This window comes from Oncorhynchus kisutch, linkage group LG18, assembly GCF_002021735.2.
Source record: "Oncorhynchus kisutch isolate 150728-3 linkage group LG18, Okis_V2, whole genome shotgun sequence".
In the NCBI taxonomy this organism is placed as follows: domain Eukaryota; kingdom Metazoa; phylum Chordata; class Actinopteri; order Salmoniformes; family Salmonidae; genus Oncorhynchus; species Oncorhynchus kisutch.
In genome coordinates, this window is record NC_034191.2 from 12,584,775 (window position 1) to 12,608,661 (window position 23,887).

Genomic DNA, 23,887 nt, shown 5'->3' on the forward strand with positions numbered 1-23,887 from the left:
ACTGTCTCTATTATATTATGACAGACCAGCTAGATCTACTGTCTCTATTATATTATGACAGACCAGGTAGATCTACTGTCTCTATTATTATTTGACAGACCAGCTAGATCTACTGTCTCTATTATATTATGACAGACCAGCTAGATCTACTGTCTCTATTATATTATGACAGACCAGCTAGATCTACTGTCTCTATTATTATGACAGACCAGCTAGATCTACTGTCTCTATTATATTATGACAGACCAGCTAGATCTACTGTCTCTATTATATTATGACAGACCAGCTAGATCTACTGTCTCTATTATATTATGACAGACCAGCTAGATCTACTGTCTCTATTATTATTATGACAGACCAGCTAGATCTACTGTCTCTATTATATTATGACAGACCAGCTAGATCTACTGTCTCTATTATATTATGACAGACCACCAGATCTACTGTCTCTATTATATTATGACAGACCAGCTAGATCTACTGTCTCTATTATATTATGACAGACCAGCTAGATCTACTGTCTCTATTATATTTGACAGACCAGCTAGATCTACTGTCTCTATTATATTATGACAGACCAGCTAGATCTACTGTCTCTATTATATTATGACAGACCAGCTAGATCTACTGTCTCTATTATATTATGACAGACCAGCTAGATACTGTCTCTATTATATTATGACAGACCAGCTAGATCTACTGTCTCTATTATATTATGACAGACCAGCTAGATCTACTGTCTCTATTATATTATGACAGACCAGCTAGATCTACTGTCTCTATTATATTTATGACAGACCAGCTAGATCTACTGTCTCTATTATATTATGACAGACCAGCTAGATCTACTGTCTCTATTATATTATGACAGACCAGCTAGATCTACTGTCTCTATTATATTATGACAGACCAGCTAGATCTACTGTCTCTATTATATTATGACAGACCAGCTAGATATACTGTCTCTATTATTATATTATGACAGACCAGCTAGATCTACTGTCTCTATTATATTATGACAGACCAGCTAGATCTACTGTCTCTATTATATATGACAGACCAGCTAGATCTACTGTCTCTATTATATTATGACAGACCAGCTAGATCTACTGTCTCTATTATATTATGACAGACCAGCTAGATCTACTGTCTCTATTATATTATGACAGACCAGCTAGATCTACTGTCTCTATTATATTATGACAGACCAGCTAGATCTACTGTCTCTATTATATTATGACAGACCAGCTAGATCTACTGTCTCTATATATTATGACAGACCAGCTAGATCTACTGTCTCTATTATATTATGACAGACCAGCTAGATCTACTGTCTCTATTATATATGACAGACCAGCTAGATCTACTGTCTCTATTATATTATGACAGACCAGCTAGATCTACTGTCTCTATTATATATGACAGACCAGCTAGATCTACTGTCTCTATTATATATGACAGACCAGCTAGATCTACTGTCTCTATTATATTATGACAGACCAGCTAGATCTACTGTCTCTATTATAAATGACAGACCAGCTAGATCTACTGTCTCTATTATATTATGACAGACCAGCTAGATAACTGTCTCTATTATATTATGACAGACCAGCTAGATCTACTGTCTCTATTATATTATGACAGACCAGCTAGATCTACTGTCTCTATTATATTATGACAGACCAGCTAGATCTACTGTCTCTATTATATTATGACAGACCAGCTAGATCTACTGTCTCTATTATATTATGACAGACCAGCTAGATCTACTGTCTCTATATATTATGACAGACCAGCTAGATCTACTGTCTCTATTATATATGACAGACCAGCTAGATCTACTGTCTCTATTATATTATGACAGACCAGCTAGATCTACTGTCTCTATTATATTATGACAGACCAGCTAGATCTACTGTCTCTATTATATTATGACAGACCAGCTAGATCTACTGTCTCTATTATATTATGACAGACCAGCTAGATCTACTGTCTCTATTATATTACAGATGACAGACCAGCTAGATCTACTGTCTCTATATATTATGACAGACCAGCTAGATCTACTGTCTCTATTATATTATGACAGACCAGCTAGATCTACTGTCTCTATTATATTATGACAGACCAGCTAGATCTACTGTCTCTATTATATTATGACAGACCAGCTAGATCTACTGTCTCTATTATATTATGACAGACCAGCTAGATCTACTGTCTATATATGACCAACCAGCCTCTCTCTCCTTTTTTATATTCAGACCAGCTAGATCTACTGTCTCTATTATATTATGACAGACCAGCTAGATCTACTGTCTCTATTATATTATGACAGACCAGCTAGATCTACTGTCTCTATTATATTATGACAGACCAGCTAGATCTACTGTCTCTATTATATTATGACAGACCAGCTAGATCTACTGTCTCTATTATATTATGACAGACCAGCTAGATCTACTGTCTCTATTATATTATGACAGACCAGCTAGATCTACTGTCTCTATTATATTATGACAGACCAGCTAGATCTACTGTCTCTATTATATTATGACAGACCAGCTAGATCTACTGTCTCTATTATATTATGACAGACCAGCTAGATCTACTGTCTCTATTATATTATGACAGACCAGCTAGATCTACTGTCTATTATATTATGACAGACCAGCTAGATCTACTGTCTCTATTATATTATGACAGACCAGCTAGATCTACTGTCTCTATTATATTATGACAGACCAGCTAGATCTACTGTCTCTATTATATTATGACAGACCAGCTAGATCTACTGTCTCTATTATATTATGACAGACCAGCTAGATCTACTGTCTCTATTATATTATGACAGACCAGCTAGATCTACTGTCTCTATTATAATATTAGACAGACAGCTAGATCTACTGTCTCTATTATATTATGACAGACCAGCTAGATCTACTGTCTCTATTATATTATGACAGACCAGCTAGATCTACTGTCTCTATTATATTATGACAGACCAGCTAGATCTACTGTCTCTATATATATTATGACAGACCAGCTAGATCTACTGTCTCTATTATATTATGACAGACCAGCTAGATCTACTGTCTCTATTATATTATGACAGACCAGCTAGATCTACTGTCTCTATTATATTATGACAGACCAGCTAGATCTACTGTCTCTATTATATTATGACAGACCAGCTAGATCTACTGTCTCTATTATTTATGACAGACCAGCTAGATCTACTGTCTCTATATATTATGACAGACCAGCTAGATCTACTGTCTCTATTATATTATGACAGACCAGCTAGATCTACTGTCTCTATTATATTATGAAACCAGCTAGATCTACTGTCTCTATTATATTATGACAGACCAGCTAGATCTACTGTCTCTATTATATTTGACAGACCAGCTAGATCTACTGTCTCTATTATATTATGACAGACCAGCTAGATCTACTGTCTCTATTATATTATGACAGACCAGCTAGATCTACTGTCTCTATTATATTATGACAGACCAGCTAGATCTACTGTCTCTATTATATTATGACAGACCAGCTAGATCTACTGTCTCTATTATATTATGACAGACCAGCTAGATCTACTGTCTCTATTATATTATGACAGACCAGCTAGATCTACTGTCTCTATTATATTATGACAGACCAGCTAGATCTACTGTCTCTATTATATTAGAGACTAAGACATTGATTATACCAGCTAGATCTACTGTCTCTATTATATTATGACAGACCAGCTAGATCTACTGTCTCTATTATATTATGACAGACCAGCTAGATCTACTGTCTCTATTATATGACAGACCAGCTAGATCTACTGTCTCTATTATATTATGACAGACCAGCTAGATCTACTGTCTTTTTTTTATTATACAGCCTCCTTATATTATGACAGACCAGCTAGATCTACTGTCTCTATTATATTATGACAGACCAGCTAGATCTACTGTCTCTATTATATTATGACAGACCAGCTAGATCTACTGTCTCTATTATATTATGACAGACCAGCTAGATCTACTGTCTCTATTATATTATGACAGACCAGCTAGATCTACTGTCTCTATTATATTATGACAGACCAGCTAGATCTACTGTCTCTATTATATATGACAGACCAGCTAGATCTACTGTCTCTATTATATTATGACAGACCAGCTAGATCTACTGTCTCTATTATATTATGACAGACCAGCTAGATCTACTGTCTCTCTTATATTTGACAGACCAGCTAGATCTACTGTCTTATAAATATAGATCTTCTTTCTCTTATTATATTATGACAGACCAGCTAGATCTACTGTCTCTATTATATATGACAGACCAGCTAGATCTACTGTCTCTATTATATTATGACAGACCAGCTAGATCTACTGTCTCTATTATAATATGACAGACCAGCTAGATCTACTGTCTCTTAATTATGACAGAGACCAGCTAGATCTACTGTCTCTATTATATTATGACAGACCAGCTAGATCTACTGTCTCTATTATATTATGACAGACCAGCTAGATCCTGTCTCTATTATATTATGACAGACCAGCTAGATCTACTGTCTATATATTATGACAGACCAGCTAGATCTACTGTCTCTATTATATTATGACAGACCAGCTAGATCTACTGTCTCTATTATATTATGACAGACCAGCTAGATCTACTGTCTCTATTATATTATGACAGACCAGCTAGATCTACTGTCTCTTATATTATGACAGACCAGCTAGATCTACTGTCTCTATATTATATGACAGACCAGCTAGATCTACTGTCTCTATTATATTATGACAGACCAGCTAGATCTACTGTCTCTATTATATTATGACAGACCAGCTAGATCTACTGTCTCTATTATATATGACAGACCAGCTAGATCTACTGTCTCTATTATATTATGACAGCAGCTAGATCTACTGTCTCTATTATAATATGACAGACCAGCTAGATCTACTGTCTCTATTATATTATGACAGACCAGCTAGATCTACTGTCTCTATTATATTATGACAGACCAGCTAGATCTACTGTCTCTATTATATTATGACAGACCAGCTAGATCTACTGTCTCTATTATATTATGACAGACCAGCTAGATCTACTGTCTCTATTATATTATGACAGACCAGCTAGATCTACTGTCTCTATTATATTATGACAGACAGCTAGATCTACTGTCTCTATATTATATGACAGACCAGCTAGATCTACTGTCTCTATTATATTATGACAGACCAGCTAGATCTACTGTCTATTATATTATGACAGACCAGCTAGATCTACTGTCTCTATTAATATGACAGACCAGCTAGATCTACTGTCTCTATTAATATGACAGACCAGCTAGATCTACTGTCTCTATTATATTATGACAGACCAGCTAGATCTACTGTCTCTATTATATGACAGACCAGCTAGATCTACTGTCTCTATTATATTATGACAGACCAGCTAGATCTACTGTCTCTATTTATTATGACAGACCAGCTAGATCTACTGTCTCTATTATATTATGACAGACCAGCTAGATCTACTGTCTCTATTATATTATGACAGACCAGCTAGATCTACTGTCTCTATTATATTATGACAGACCAGCTAGATCTACTGTCTCTATTATATTATGACAGACCAGCTAGATCTACTGTCTCTATTATATTATGACAGACCAGCTAGATCTACTGTCTCTATATATTATGACAGACCAGCTAGATCTACTGTCTCTATTATATTTGACAGACCAGCTAGATCTACTGTCTCTATTATTATGACAGACCAGCTAGATCTACTGTCTCTATTATAATATGACAGACCAGATCTAATCTATATAAAACAGAATTTTCTAACTGTCTCTATTATATTATGACAGACCAGCTAGATCTACTGTCTCTATTATATTATGACAGACCAGCTAGATCTACTGTCTCTATTATATTATGACAGACCAGCTAGATCTACTGTCTCTATTATATTATGACAGACCAGCTAGATCTACTGTCTCTATTATATTATGACAGACCAGCTAGATCTACTGTCTCTATTATATTATGACAGACCAGCTAGATCTACTGTCTCTATTATATTATGACAGACCAGCTAGATCTACTGTCTCTATTATATTATGACAGACCAGCTAGATCTACTGTCTCTATTATATTATGACAGACCAGCTAGATCTACTGTCTCTATTATATTATGACAGACCAGCTAGATCTACTGTCTATTATATTATGACAGACCAGCTAGATCTACTGTCTCTATTATATTATGACAGACCAGCTAGATCTACTGTCTCTATTATATTATGACAGACCAGCTAGATCTACTGTCTCTATTATATTATGACAGACCAGCTAGATCTACTGTCTCTATTATATTATGACAGACCAGCTAGATCTACTGTCTCTATTATAATTATGACAGACCAGCTAGATCTACTGTCTCTATATATTATGACAGACCAGCTAGATCTACTGTCTCTATTATATTATGACAGACCAGCTAGAATATTATTATAAAGATAGATCTACTGTCTCTATTATATGACAGACCAGCTAGATCTACTGTCTCTATTATATTATGACAGACCAGCTAGATCTACTGTCTCTATTATATTATGACAGACCAGCTAGATCTACTGTCTCTATTATATTATGACAGACCAGCTAGATCTACTGTCTCTATTATATTATGACAGACCAGCTAGATCTACTGTCTCTATTATATTATGACAGACCAGCTAGATCTACTGTCTCTATTATATTATGACAGACCAGCTAGATCTACTGTCTCTATTATATTATGACAGACCAGCTAGATCTACTGTCTCTATTATATTATGACAGACCAGCTAGATCTACTGTCTCTATTATATTATGACAGACCAGCTAGATCTACTGTCTCTATTATATTATGACAGACCAGCTAGATCTACTGTCTCTATTATATTATGACAGACCAGCTAGATCTACTGTCTCTATTATATTATGACAGACCAGCTAGATCTACTGTCTCTATTATATTATGACAGACCAGCTAGATCTACTGTCTCTATTATATTATGACAGACCAGCTAGATCTACTGTCTCTATTATATTATGACAGACCAGCTAGATCTACTGTCTATTATATTATGACAGACCAGCAGTAGATCTACTGTCTCTATTATATTATGACAGACCAGCTAGATCTACTGTCTCTATTATATATGACAGACCAGCTAGATCTACTGTCTCTATTATATTATGACAGACCAGCTAGATCTACTGTCTCTATATATATTATGACAGACCAGCTAGATCTACTGTCTCTATTATATATGACAGACCAGCTAGATCTACTGTCTCTATTATATATGACAGACCAGCTAGATCTACTGTCTCTATTATATTATGACAGACCAGCTAGATCTACTGTCTCTCTATATTTATGACAGACCAGCTAGATCTACTGTCTCTATTATATTATGACAGACCAGCTAGATACTGTCTCTATTATATTATGACAGACCAGCTAGATCTACTGTCTCTATTATATTATGACAGACCAGCTAGATCTACTGTCTCTATTATATTATGACAGACCAGCTAGATCTACTGTCTCTATTATAATATGACAGACCAGCTAGATCTACTGTCTCTATTATATTATGACAGACCAGCTAGATCTACTGTCTCTATTATATTATGACAGACCAGCTAGATCTACTGTCTCTATTATATTATGACAGACCAGCTAGATCTACTGTCTCTATTATATTATGACAGACCAGCTAGATCTACTGTCTCTATTATATTATGACAGACCAGCTAGATCTACTGTCTCTATTATATATGACAGACCAGCTAGATCTACTGTCTCTATTATATTATGACAGACCAGCTAGATCTACTGTCTCTATTATATTATGACAGACCAGCTAGATCTACTGTCTCTATTATATTATGACAGACCAGCTAGATCTACTGTCTCTATTATATTATGACAGACCAGCTAGATCTACTGTCTCTATTATATATGACATAGATCTCTCTCTCTCTTATATTATATTAGACCAGCTAGACCAGCTTCTACTGTCTCTATTATATTATGACAGACCAGCTAGATCTACTGTCTCTATTATATTATGACAGACCAGCTAGATCTACTGTCTCTATTATAATATGACAGACCTAGATCTACTGTCTCTATTATATTATGACAGACCAGCTAGATCTACTGTCTCTATTATATTATGACAGACCAGCTAGATCTACTGTCTCTATTATATTATGACAGACCAGCTAGATCTACTGTCTCTATTATATTATGACAGACCAGCTAGATCTACTCTCTATTATATTATGACAGACCACCAGATAGATCTACTGTCTCTATTATATTATGACAGACCAGCTAGATCTACTGTCTCTATTATATTATGACAGACCAGCTAGATCTACTGTCTCTATTATATTATGACAGACCAGCTAGATCTACTGTCTCTATTATATTATGACAGACCAGCTAGATCTACTGTCTCTATTATATTATGACAGACCAGCTAGATCTACTGTCTCTCTATTATATTATGACAGACCAGCTAGATCTACTGTCTCTATTATATTATGACAGACCAGCTAGATCTACTGTCTCTATTATAATATGACAGACCAGCTAGATCTACTGTCTCTATTATATTATGACAGACCAGCTAGATCTACTGTCTCTATTATATTATGACAGACCAGCTAGATCTACTGTCTCTATTATATTATGACAGACCAGCTAGATCTACTGTCTCTATTATATTATGACAGACCAGCTAGATCTACTGTCTCTATATATATTATGACAGCCAGCTAGATCTACTGTCTCTATTATATTATGACAGACCAGCTAGATCTACTGTCTCTATTATATTATGACAGACCAGCTAGATCTACTGTCTCTATTATATTATGACAGACCAGCTAGATCTACTGTCTCTATTATATATGACAGACCAGCTAGATCTACTGTCTCTATTATAATATGACAGACCAGCTAGATCTACTGTCTCTATTATATTATGACAGACCAGCTAGATCTACTGTCTCTATTATATTATGACAGACCAGCTAGATCTACTGTCTCTATTATTATGACAGACCAGCTAGATCTACTGTCTCTATTATATATGACAGACAGCTAGATCTACTGTCTCTATTATATTATGACAGACCAGCTAGATCTACTGTCTCTATTATATTATGACAGACCAGCTAGATCTACTGTCTCTATTATATTATGACAGACCAGCTAGATCTACTGTCTCTATTATATTATGACAGACCAGCTAGATCTACTGTCTCTATTATTATTATGACAGACCAGCTAGATCTACTGTCTCTATTATATTATGACAGACCAGCTAGATCTACTGTCTCTATTATATTATGACAGACCAGCTAGATCTACTGTCTCTATTATATTATGACAGACCAGCTAGATCTACTGTCTCTATTATATATGACAGACCAGCTAGATCTACTGTCTCTATTAATATGACAGACCAGCTAGATCTACTGTCTCTATTATATTATGACAGACCAGCTAGATCTACTGTCTCTATTATATTATGACAGACCAGCTAGATCTACTGTCTCTATTATATTATGACAGACCAGCTAGATCTACTGTCTCTATTATATTATGACAGACCAGCTAGATCTACTGTCTCTATAATTATGACAGACCAGCTAGATCTACTGTCTCTATTATATTATGACAGACCAGCTAGATCTACTGTCTCTATTATATGACAGACCAGCTAGATCTACTGTCTCTATTATATTATGACAGACCAGCTAGATCTACTGTCTCTATTATTTATGACAGACCAGCTAGATCTACTGTCTCTATTATATTATGACAGACCAGCTAGATCTACTGTCTCTATTATATTATGACAGACCAGCTAGATCTACTGTCTCTATTATATTATGACAGACCAGCTAGATCTACTGTCTCTATTATATTATGACAGACCAGCTAGATCTACTGTCTCTATTATATTATGACAGACCAGCTAGATCTACTGTCTCTATTATATTATGACAGACCAGCTAGATCTACTGTCTCTATATATATATGACAGACCAGCTAGATCTACTGTCTCTATTATAATATGACAGACCAGCTAGATCTACTGTCTCTATTATATATGACAGACCAGCTAGATCTACTGTCTCTATTATATTATGACAGACCAGCTAGATCTACTGTCTCTATTATATTATGACAGACCAGCTAGATCTACTGTCTCTATTATATTATGACAGACCAGCTAGATCTACTGTCTCTATTATATATGACAGACCAGCTAGATCTACTGTCTCTATTATATTATGACAGACCAGCTAGATCTACTGTCTCTATTATATTATGACAGACCAGCTAGATCTACTGTCTCTATTATATTATGACAGACCAGCTAGATCTACTGTCTCTATTATATTATGACAGACCAGCTAGATCTACTGTCTCTATTATATATGACAGACCAGCTAGATCTACTGTCTCTATTATATTATGACAGACCAGCTAGATCTACTGTCTCTATTATATTATGACAGACCAGCTAGATCTACTGTCTCTATATATTATGACAGACCAGCTCTCACTTCTATATATATTATGACAGACCAGCTATTACTGTCTCTATTATATTATGACAGACCAGCTAGATCTACTGTCTCTATTATATTATGACAGACCAGCTAGATCTACTGTCTCTATTATATTATGACAGACCAGCTAGATCTACTGTCTCTATTATATTATGACAGACCAGCTAGATCTACTGTCTCTATTATATTATGACAGACCAGCTAGATCTACTGTCTCTATTATATATGACAGACCAGCTAGATCTACTGTCTCTATTATATTATGACAGACCAGCTAGATCTACTGTCTCTATTATATTATGACAGACCAGCTAGATCTACTGTCTCTATTATATTATGACAGACCAGCTAGATCTACTGTCTCTATTATATTATGACAGACCAGCTAGATCTACTGTCTCTATTATATTATGACAGACCAGCTAGATCTACTGTCTCTATTATATATTATGACAGACCAGCTAGATCTACTGTCTCTATATATTATGACAGACCAGCTAGATCTACTGTCTCTATTATATATGACAGACCAGCTAGATCTACTGTCTCTATTATAATATGACAGACCAGCTAGATCTACTGTCTCTATTATATTATGACAGACCAGCTAGATCTACTGTCTCTATTATATTATGACAGACCAGCTAGATCTACTGTCTCTATTATATATGACAGACCAGCTAGATCTACTGTCTCTATTATATATGACAGACCAGCTAGATCTACTGTCTCTATTATATTATGACAGACCAGCTAGATCTACTGTCTCTATTATATTATGACAGACCAGCTAGATCTACTGTCTCTATTATAATATGACAGACCAGCTAGATCTACTGTCTCTATTATATTATGACAGACCAGCTAATCTACTGTCTCTATTATATTATGACAGACCAGCTAGATCTACTGTCTCTATTATATTATGACAGACCAGCTAGATCTACTGTCTCTATTATATTATGACAGACCAGCTAGATCTACTGTCTCTATTATATTATGACAGACCAGCTAGATCTACTGTCTCTATTATATTATGACAGACAGCTAGATCTACTGTCTCTATTATATTATGACAGACCAGCTAGATCTACTGTCTCTATTATATTATGACAGACCAGCTAGATCTACTGTCTCTATTATATTATGACAGACCAGCTATCTACTGTCTCTCTTATATTATGACAGACCAGCTAGATCTACTGTCTCTATTATATTATGACAGACCAGCTAGATCTACTGTCTCTATTATATTATGACAGACCAGCTAGATCTACTGTCTCTATTATATTATGACAGACCAGCTAGATCTACTGTCTCTATTATATTATGACAGACCAGCTAGATCTACTGTCTCTATTATATGACAGACCAGCTAGATCTACTGTCTCTATATATTATGACAGACCAGCTAGATCTACTGTCTCTATTATATTATGACAGACCAGCTAGATCTACTGTCTCTATTATATTATGACAGACCAGCTAGATCTACTGTCTCTATTATATTATGACAGACCAGCTAGATCTACTGTCTCTATTATATTATGACAGACCAGCTAGATCTACTGTCTCTATTATATTATGACAGACCAGCTAGATCTACTGTCTCTATTATATTATGACAGACCAGCTAGATCTACTGTCTTATTATTAATATGACAGACCAGCTAGATCTACTGACCTCTCTATTATATTAATTATGACAGACCAGCTAGATCTACTGTCTCTATTATAATATGACAGACCAGCTAGATCTACTGTCTCTATTATATTATGACAGACCAGCTAGATCTACTGTCTCTATTATATTATGACAGACCAGCTAGATCTACTGTCTCTATTATATTATGACAGACCAGCTAGATCTACTGTCTCTATTATATTATGACAGACCAGCTAGATCTACTGTCTCTATTATAATATGACAGACCAGCTAGATCTACTGTCTCTATTATATTATGACAGACCAGCTAGATCTACTGTCTCTATTATATTATGACAGACCAGCTAGATCTACTGTCTCTATTATATGACAGACCAGCTAGATCTACTGTCTCTATTATATTATGACAGACAGCTAGATCTACTGTCTCTATTATATTATGACAGACCAGCTAGATCTACTGTCTCTATTATATTATGACAGACCAGCTAGATCTACTGTCTCTATTATATTATGACAGACCAGCTAGATCTACTGTCTCTATTATATTATGACAGACCAGCTAGATCTACTGTCTCTATTATATTATGACAGACCAGCTAGATCTACTGTCTCTATTATATATTATGACAGACCAGCTAGATCTACTGTCTCTATTATATTATGACAGACCAGCTAGATCTACTGTCTCTATTATATTATGACAGACCAGCTAGATCTACTGTCTCTATATAATGACAGACCAGCTAGATCTACTGTCTCTATTATATTATGACAGACCAGCTAGATCTACTGTCTCTATTATATTATGACAGACCAGCTAGATCTACTGTCTCTATTATATTATGACAGACCAGCTAGATCTACTGTCTCTATTATATTATGACAGACCAGCTAGATCTACTGTCTCTATTATAATATGACAGACCAGCTAGATCTACTGTCTCTATTATATTATGACAGACCAGCTAGATCTACTGTCTCTATATATTATGACAGACCAGCTAGATCTACTGTCTCTATTATATTATGACAGACCAGCTAGATCTACTGTCTCTATTATATTATGACAGACCAGCTAGATCTACTGTCTCTATTATATTATGACAGACCAGCTAGATCTACTGTCTCTATTATATTATGACAGACCAGCTAGATCTACTGTCTCTATTATATTATGACAGACCAGCTAGATCTACTGTCTCTATATTATGATCAGACCAGCTAGATCTACTGTCTCTATTATATTATGACAGACCAGCTAGATCTACTGTCTCTATTATATTATGACAGACCAGCTAGATCTACTGTCTCTATTATATTATGACAGACCAGCTAGATCTACTGTCTCTATTATAATATGACAGACCAGCTAGATCTACTGTCTCTATTATATTATGACAGACCAGCTAGATCTACTGTCTCTATTATATTATGACAGACCAGCTAGATCTACTGTCTCTATTATATGACAGACCAGCTAGATCTACTGTCTCTATTATAATATGACAGACCAGCTAGATCTACTGTCTCTATTATATTATGACAGACCAGCTAGATCTACTGTCTCTATTTAATATGACAGACCAGCTAGATCTACTGTCTTATTATATTATGACAGACCAGCTATCTACTGTCTCTATTATATTATGACAGACCAGCTAGATTACTGTCTCTATTATATTATGACAGACCAGCTAGATCTACTGTCTATTATCTTATGAATATGACCCCCCACCCCCCCTGTCTCTCCCCCCCCCCCCCCCCCCCCCCCTAGATCTACCCTCTCCTATATAATATGACAGACCAGCTAGATCTACTGTCTCTATTATATTATGACAGACCAGCTAGATCTACTGTCTCTATTATATTATGACAGACCAGCTAGATCTACTGTCTCTTATTATATTATGACAGACAGCTAGATCTACTGTCTCTATATATATATACAGACCAGCTAGATCTACTGTCTACTATAATATGACAGACCAGCTAGATCTACTGTCTCTATATATTATGACAGACCAGCTAGATCTACTGTCTCTATTATTATGACAGACAGCTAGATCTACTGTCTCTATTATATTATGACAGACCAGCTAGATCTACTGTCTCTTATATTATGACAGACCAGCTAGATCTACTTCTCTATTATATTATGACAGACCAGCTAGATCTACTGTCTCTGTTATATTATGACAGACCAGCTAGATCTACTGTCTCTATTATATTATGACAGACCAGCTAGACTATCCTGTCTCTATTATATTATGACAGACCAGCATGATCTACTGTCTCTATTATATTATGACAGCAGCCTAGATCTACTGTCTCTATTATAATATGACAGACCAGCTAGATCTACTGTCTCTATATATTATGACAGACCAGCTAGATCTACTGTCTATTATATTATGACAGACCAGCTAGAATCTACTGTCTCTATTATATTATGACAGACCAGCGAGATCTACTGTCTCTATTATATTATGACAGACCAGCTAGATCTACTGTCTCTATTATATTATGACAGACCAGCTAGATCTACTGTCTCTATATATTATGACAGACCAGTAGATCTACTGTCTCTATATATATGACAGACACAGCTAGATCTACTGTCTCTATTATATAATATGACAGACCAGCTAGATTACTGTCTCTATTATATTATGACAGACCAGCTAGATCTACTGTCTCTTTTATATTAGACAGACCAGCTAGATCTACTGCTATATTATTATGACAGACCAGCTAGATCTAATTCACATTCCCCCCCAACAGATCCACAGATGATGCAATCTCTATTGCCCTCCACACTGCCTTTCCCACCTGGATAAAAGGAACACCTATGTGAGAATGCTGTTCATTGACTACAGCTCAGCGTTCAACACCATAGTGCCATCCAAGCTCATCACTAAGCTAATAATCCTGGGACTAAACACATCCCTCTGCAACTGCATCCTGGACATCCTGACCGGCCACCCCCAGGTGGTGAGGGTAGGAAACAACACCTCCCCCACGCTGACCCACAACACGGGGGCCCCTCGGGTGTGTGTTCTTAGTTCCCTCTTTTATCCCCTGTTCACCCACGGCTATGTGGCCTCACATGACTAAAAACTCCATCACTAAGTTTACCGTCGACACGACGGTGGTAGGCTTGCTCACCGCCGACGATGAGCCATCTTAATCGGGAGGAGGCCAGAGACGTGGCAGTGTGGTGCCAGGACAACAACAACTCCCTCAACGTGAGCAAAACAAAGGAGTTGATTGTAGACTACAGGAAACGGAGGGTCGAGCACGCCACCATTCACATTGACGGGGCTGTACTGGAGAGGGTCGAGAGCTTCATGTTCCTCTGTGTCCACATCACTAAAGATCTATCATGGAGAAAACACACCGGCACAGGAAAAAGGGCAAGACAACAACTCTTCCCCCTCGGGAGGTTGAAAACATTTGACATGGGCTCTCAGATCCTCAAAAAGTTCTACAGCTGCACCATGGAGACCATCTTGACTGGCTGCTCACCACTTGGCATGGCAACTGCGTTGTACACAGACCGGTGCACCATAGAACTACAGGAGGCCTTTATGCAAACAAGCCATTTGCCACACAGACCTGCCATCATTCACTAAGACCTGGACTATGTGTTTACAGGCAGTAGGACCTGCCATCATTCACTTTGGCCTGAACTGTGTGTTTACAGGCAGTAGGACCTGCCATCATTCACTTTGACCTGAACTGTGTGTTTACAGGCAGTAGGACCTGCCATCATTCACTTTGGCCTGAACTGTGTGTTTACAGGAAGTTACAACAGAGCGACTTTAGATCAATAGAACAAAAAGCCACAAAATACACCTGAATGGATTTCTACAAATATGTCAATACCACAGGAGTCCTCTTACATTTGGGAACTTTACAGTCCAACTTGATCAAACTTTCATTAAAAGGTAGGCTCTCTCCCTCAGTTATGAACATAAACAACAACAAGATCAACAGCTAGTGCTAGCCGGAACAAGATGAGCTAAAATCTAATGAAGATGAACCCTCTCAAACTGTTTCAGCTAATTGGCCGTTAAAATTGCACTGATAAACGATGGGGAATTGTAGCCTTCTGCAACTTGCCTGCAAAAAAGCACCCAAGCTAACAAAGCACCCAAGCTAACTGGCTAAAGTTGGCTATCTTGCTAGCTAGCTACTCACAAAAACCTTACTCTGACAATTTAACTCATCCTAGCAGAGTTAGTTAGCTAGCCTGTTTACATGTTATCTAGAGAGTTCTTGACTAACTATATATTTTTTTGCCTACATTAATGGTCATATTCAGCCGGAGTTGCGCGTTCGTAAATTAATCAGTTATTCTGCGCTGTGGCACACTCAGACGAGAGTGCTCTGAAATCAGAGTAGATAACCAGAGGGAATTTGTGAACGCAAGAGATATGCTAACTGGATAACAGTCGTTCAAGTTCTTGCTAGCTGACCAAAGGACACCTGCATCTCTAGCTGTGTATAACCCTCCCCCCTTTGGACTCAGACATTTTTTGCATCATTGGGATGAAGCTAATATGTTCTCATGCATTTCTGATTTCTGATTCAGATTTCAGATGTCGTCCTCGCTTGAGAACATTCGTTTTTACTGCTCTGTCAAAACATGATATTACTGAAAGAACAAACACTGTCTACAATACAGCCACAGATCATTAAATAACACAGCCACAGATCAGTAAATAACACAGCCACAGATCATTAAATAACACAGCCTCAGATCAGTAAATAACACAGCCACAGATCAGTAAATAACACAGCCACAGATCAGTAAATAACACAGCCTCAGATCAGTAAATAACACAGCCTCAGATCAGTAAATAACACAGACACAGATCATTAAATAACACAGCCACAGATCAGTAAATAACACAGCCACAGATCAGTAAATAACGCAGCCACAGATCAGTAAATAACGCAGCCACAGATCAGTAAATAACGCAGCCACAGATCAGTAAATAACACAGACACAGATCATTAAATAACACAGCCACCCAGCACACATAACAGCAAGCCTGTGAATGCTAGTTATGTGATATTGCCGGCAGGATTCAAACTGACATATTCTGTCCTCAGTGATACCAGTCATATTAAATAATATTAAATATTTAACCAGGTGTAAACTAGTCATTGGGGAATGTGTGCGCACACGTGCGAGTGAGATCTGGTCATTGGTTGCTCTTGTTTACCTACAGCAGAGCCAACCATGGCAGTGTTACCATGGAGGCATGAGAGGCTTAGACATGTCCAAAGATCATGTGTGTGCGTACCAAGTCTAGGCCTGCTTTTTCGTGTGTGTGTGTGTGTGTGCGTGAGAGAGAGAGCTTGTCCCCCCCATCCCTCTTATCTTTCTACCCTCTTATCTGTTGTCAAGGTGAGCTCTGTGGTGGAGTCTAGGTGATAGGCTAGGTGATATTGTTGTTTTGCCAGTGGTAGTAAGTTTGTTTAGTCTGGTCTGGATGTGTGTTTCTCTGTGCCCTTGGATAAAAGACCAGTGTGTCCTCTTCATGACCCCCTAGTGCCCCTCCTCATAACCCCCTAGTGCCAACCCTCCTCATGACCCCCTAGTGCCAACCCTCCTCATGACCCCCTAGTGCCAACCCTCCTCATGACCCCCTAGTGCCCCTCTTCATGACCCCCTTGCCCCTCTTCATGACCCCCTAGTGCCCCTCTTCATGACCCCCAAGTGCGCCTCTTCATGACCCCCAAGTGCCCCTCTTTTCATGAACCCTAGTGCCAACCCTCCTCATGACCCCCTAGCGCACCTCTTCATGACCCCCTAGCGCACCTCTTCATGCAGATTAACCAACAGAAAGATGAATTAGCTAAACCAGAGCAGGCAGATGAACCAACAGAAAGATGGATTAGCTGAGCCAGATGTTGTCATTCCCTTTTCTACTGAGCACATAATTACATCAGTGAAATGAGTATTTATCTATTTTGAGTCCGTTTTTAGTTAATTTGTAATGACTCTCTCCTTGTTCCCGATGTGTAATAGCGTAGGCTATAAACTACTGCTAAACTCTATTACCACGTGATTAGATAGCAGGTGCTGTGTAACAATGTTATGAAAAACTAGCTGTGAAACAAAAATGTGCATAAATCTATTGTCCCTTGGTGGGCTCGAACCCCCAACCTTCCAATACAATACATTACAATACATTACATTACATTACAATACATTACATTACATTACAATACAATACATTACAATACATTACATTACAATACATTACATTACATTACATTACATTACATTACAATACATTACATTACATTACATTACATTTATATTTTTGTTCAGTATGCTTTACAAATCATTAACAAATGCCTTATAACAGATCACCGACCATTTCGAATCCCACTGTACCTTCTCCGCTATGCAATCTGGTTTCCGAGCTGGTCATGGGTGCACCTCAGCCACACTCAAGGTCCTAAACGATATCATAATCGCCATCGATAAGAGATAATACTGTGCAGCTGTATTCATTGACCTGGCCAAGGCTTTCGACTCTGTCAATCCTCACATTCTTCTCGGCAGACTCGACAGCCTTGGTTTCTCAAATGACTGCCTCGCCTGGTTCACCAACTACTTCTCAGACAGAGTTCAGTGGGTCAAATCGGAAGGCCTGTTGTCCGTACTTCTGGCAGTCTCTATGATGGTGCCACAGGGTTCAATTCTCGGGCCGACTCTCTGCTTCTGTATACATAAATGATGTCGCTCTTGCTACTGGTGATTCTCTGATCCACCTCTATGCAGACGACACCATTCTGTATACTTCTGGCCCTTCTTTGGACACTGTGTTAACTAACCTCCAGACGAGCTTCAATGCCATACAACTCTCCTTCCGTGGCCTCCAACTGCTCTTACATGCAAGAAAAACTATGTGCATGCTCTTCAACCCATCGCCGCCCGCACCTGCCCGCCCGTCCAGCATCAATTCTCTAGATGGTTCTGACTTAGAATATGTGGACAACAACAAATACCTAGGTGTCTGGTTAGACTGTAAACTCTCCTTCCAGACTCACATTAAGCATTTCAAATCCAAAATTAAATCTAGAATTGGCTTCCTATTTCGCAAAACAAAGCATCCTTCACTCTTGCTGCCAAACATACCCTCATAAAACTGACCATCCAACCAATCCTCGACTTCGGCGATGTCATTTACAAAATAGCCTCCAACACTCTACTCAACAAATTGGATGCAGTCTATCACAGTGCCATCCGTTTTGTCACCAAAGCCCCATATACTACCCACCACTGTGACCTGTACGCTCTCGTTGGCTGATCCTCACTTCATATTCGTCGCCAAACTCACTGGCTGCAGGTCATCTACAAGTCTCTGCTAGGTAAAGCCCCGCCTTTGTCTCTGCTCACTGGTCACCATAGCTTCACCCACCCATAGCAGGCGCTCCAGCAGGTATATCTCACAGGTCACCCCCAAAGCCAATTCCTCCTTTGGCCGCCTTTCCTTCCAGTTCTCTGCTGCCAATGACTGGAACGAACTGCAAAAATCACTGAAGCGGGAGACTCACTAACTTCAAGCACCAGCTGTCAGAGCAGCTCACAGATCACTGCACCTGTACGTAGCCCATCATTAAATAGCCCATCCAACTACCCCATTTCCCCATACTGTTATTTATTTGATTTATTTAGCTCCTTTGCCCCCCAGTATTTCTACTTGCACACTCATCTTCTGCACATCTATCTCTCCAAAACATGGTTTTTTTTCCTTTTTCCCCCCCAACAGACATAGTGTTAGTTATAGGTGTTAGTTATAGGTGTTAGTTATAGGTGTTAGTTATAGGTGTTAGTTATAGGTGTTAGTTATAGGTGTTAGTTAGTTAGTTAGTTAGTTGTAGGTGTTAGTTAGTTAGTGTTAGTTATAGGTGTTAGTTAGTGTTAGTGTTAGTTATAGGTGTTAGTTAGTGTTAGTTATAGGTGTTAGTTAGTGTTAGTGTTAGTTATAGGTGTTAGTTATAGGTGTTAGTTATAGGTGTTAGTTAGTGTTAGTGTTCGTTATAGGTGTTAGTTATAGGTGTTAGTTAGTTAGTTAGTTAGTTATAGGTGTTAGTTAGTTAGTGTTAGTTATAGGTGTTAGTTATAGGTGTTAGTGTTAGTTAGTTAGTGTTAGTTATAGGTGTTAGTGTTAGTTAGTGTTAGTTATAGGTGTTAGTGTTAGTTATAGGTGTTAGTGTTAGTTAGTGTTAGTTATAGGTGTTAGTTATAGGTGTTAGTTATAGGTGTTAGTTAGTGTTAGTTATAGTGTTAGTGTTAGTTATAGGTGTTAGTTAGTGTTAGTTATAGGTGTTAGTGTTAGTTATAGGTGTTAGTGTTAGTGTTAGTTATAGGTGTTAGTGTTAGTTAGTTAGTGTTAGTTATAGGTGTTAGTTATAGGTGTTAGTGTTAGTTAGTTAGTGTTAGTTATAGGTGTTAGTGTTAGTTAGTTAGTGTTAGTTATAGGTGTTAGTGTTAGTTAGTTAGTGTTAGTTATAGGTGTTAGTGTTAGTTATAGGTGTTAGTTAGTGTTAGTTATAGGTGTTAGTGTTAGTTATAGGTGTTAGTGTTAGTGTTAGTTATAGGTGTTAGTGTTAGTTAGTTAGTGTTAGTTATAGGTGTTAGTTATAGGTGTTAGTGTTAGTTAGTTAGTGTTAGTTATAGGTGTTAGTGTTAGTTAGTTAGTGTTAGTTATAGGTGTTAGTGTTAGTTAGTTAGTGTTAGTTATAGGTGTTAGTGTTAGTTAGTGTTAGTTATAGGTGTTAGTGTTAGTTAGTTAGTGTTAGTTATAGGTGTTAGTGTTAGTTATAGGTGTTAGTGTTAGTTATAGGTGTTAGTTATAGGTGTTAGTGTTAGTTATAGGTGTTAGTGTTAGTTATAGGTGTTAGTGTTAGTTATAGGTGTTAGTGTTAGTTATAGGTGTTAGTTATAGGTGTTAGTGTTAGTTAGTGTTAGTTATAGGTGTTAGTGTTAGTTAGTGTTAGTTAGTGTTAGTTATAGGTGTTAGTGTTAGTTAGTGTTAGTTATAGGTGTTAGTGTTAGTTAGTGTTAGTTATAGGTGTTAGTGTTAGTTAGTGTTAGTTATAGGTGTTAGTGTAGTTAGTGTTAGTTATAGGTGTTAGTGTTAGTTATAGGTGTTAGTGTTAGTTAGTGTTAGTTAGTTAGTGTTAGTTAGTTAGTGTTAGTTAGTGTTAGTTAGTTAGTGTTAGTTATAGGTGTTAGTGTTAGTTAGTTAGTTAGTGTTAGTTATAGGTGTTAGTTATAGGTGTTAGTGTTAGTTAGTGTTAGTTATAGGTGTTAGTTATAGGTGTTAGTGTTAGTTAGTTAGTGTTAGTTATAGGTGTTAGTGTTAGTTATAGGTGTTAGTTATAGGTGTTAGTGTTAGTTAGTTAGTGTTAGTTAGTTAGTGTTAGTTAGTGTTAGTTATAGGTGTTAGTGTTACTTATAGGTGTTAGTGTTAGTTATAGGTGTTAGTGTTAGTTATAGGTGTTAGTGTTAGTTATAGGTGTTAGTTATAGGTGTTAGTGTTAGTTAGTGTTAGTTATAGGTGTTAGTGTTAGTTAGTGTTAGTTAGTTAGTGTTAGTTATAGGTGTTAGTGTTAGTTAGTGTTAGTTAGTGTTAGTTATAGGTGTTAGTGTTAGTTAGTTAGTGTTAGTTATAGGTGTTAGTGTTAGTTAGTGTTAGTTATAGGTGTTAGTGTTATTTAGTGTTAGTTAGTGTTAGTTAGTTAGTGTTAGTTATAGGTGTTAGTGTTAGTTATAGGTGTTAGTTATAGGTGTTAGTGTTAGTTATAGGTGTTAGTGTTAGTTATAGGTGTTAGTTATAGGTGTTAGTGTTAGTTAGTGTTAGTTATAGGTGTTAGTGTTAGTTAGTGTTAGTTAGTGTTAGTTAGTGTTAGTTATAGGTGTTTTAGTAGTAATATTTTTTATTTTTTTAATGAACACAAAAGCATTAACATATGCCTTATATGATCTATTATTCACTTTTAAATGTAAGTGTTACCAGATTGTGTTATGATGAAAGGTAAGACAGTTCCACCAAGTTCATATGGTGGGGTTTTATCCGTTTCAGCCTACGTTTCCAGTCCAGACTCAATGGCCATGTCAGTAATTGAAAGGACCATTGAACAGCAGGAAATATCCCAGTTTGTGTCTTAACCTTTTAGGCCCTTTGAAGGTGGAATGTGATCTCTTCTCAAGCCAATGGTGAAACCACATGTTGCCAACGGCAAAAGGCACTGCTGAGATTTGAACTCAGGATCTCCTGTTTACTAGACAGGCGCTTTAACCAACTAAGCCACAGCACCAGGTGATTTCTCTAGCTGCTGTGGAGTGTTTTGTTTTAATGGTTCAGAGGTCCCATTGACGGGTGACTCAGTTCTTTGTAATGCAGTCTCCGGAAGTTCAGCACACTCCTCCTAAACAGGATATTCAAAGTGGAGAGGTAGGAATGCAAGTCTTTGAGCCCTTCTTTAACAAACTTAAACTAGAAATTCAAACTAAAAAAGTTTCAGTAGATTATATTGTTGTTGTTAAGGTTAATTGAATTTGTATTTTCTGTTATTTATTTTTTTCAGCCTAAGTGATCGAAGTTGAGTTTATTTTAAATTAGTTGAGGCTTTGAGTATATCGTAGTAAAACAGTCTGCCCCCTGTGAGGATCGAACTCACGACCTTCAGATTATGAGACTGACGCGCTGCCTACTGCGCCAAAGAGGCCTGGAGGAGATTGGGAGCATGTGTCTCTTTCCATGACATAGGGAGCTTGTGTCTGTTTCCGTGTGTCAGGTTTCTGGGGTAAATGGTGGAGGTGGGGTTAAATTCTGATCCCTGATTGGCTGATGGTGCTTCAACCAGAGGCTCTAGTTCAGAGCACAGCTTTAGACCAGAGATGCCTAGTCTGTCTGTATGTCTTTTCAACTGTTGGTCTGTCTGTGTCGTTCTATGTAAAGAAGGCACACTGGTGCAGTCAGGAGAGAGAGAATATAGTGTTTTGTGGTTTGTGTGTGTGTGACACAGTCCCATTCTGGACAGAGAGAAGAGAGTGCATTTCTCTCTCTAAACAGTGACTAGGGAACCTGTGGAATTTGATTGGGATTTAAACCCAAAATGTTTACGGCTCAGTTTCTCAGGCACACACACACACACACACACACACACACACACACACACACACACACACAACACACACACACACACACACACACACACACACACACACACACACACACACACACACACACCACACACACACACACACACACACAGAGTAAAGAGCTTGATGAGGTCTCTTCCTGTCTAGGCTGTAATTAGTGTTTGAGGGGATTGTGGGTAGCCTAATTATGCTCTCTAAGTGTCGCCTTCCTCCTCCCATCTATCCATCCATCTCTCCCTCTGTCTGCAGACCCCCTGACTGCAATCATTGTGTCCTTCTGTTTGAGACGCCGGAACAGGGTTTGTTCTGGGGTCTCGGCCCTAGTAGTGGGTCAAGTTGAGAGGGGGAAGGGTGGGA

General features: G+C 37.5%; 1 protein-coding gene and 1 non-coding gene across 2 annotated transcripts in view; one reads left to right on the forward strand and one right to left on the reverse strand.

Moving 5' to 3' along the window:
- LOC109880529 (F-BAR and double SH3 domains protein 2) overlaps positions 1–23,887 on the forward strand; it is a 107,115-nt gene that overhangs the window by 15,191 nt on the left and 68,037 nt on the right. The window lies entirely within an intron of this gene.
- trnat-agu (transfer RNA threonine (anticodon AGU)) lies at positions 22,610–22,683 on the reverse strand. Its single transcript has one exon. It is a non-coding gene; the product is annotated as a tRNA-Thr (tRNA).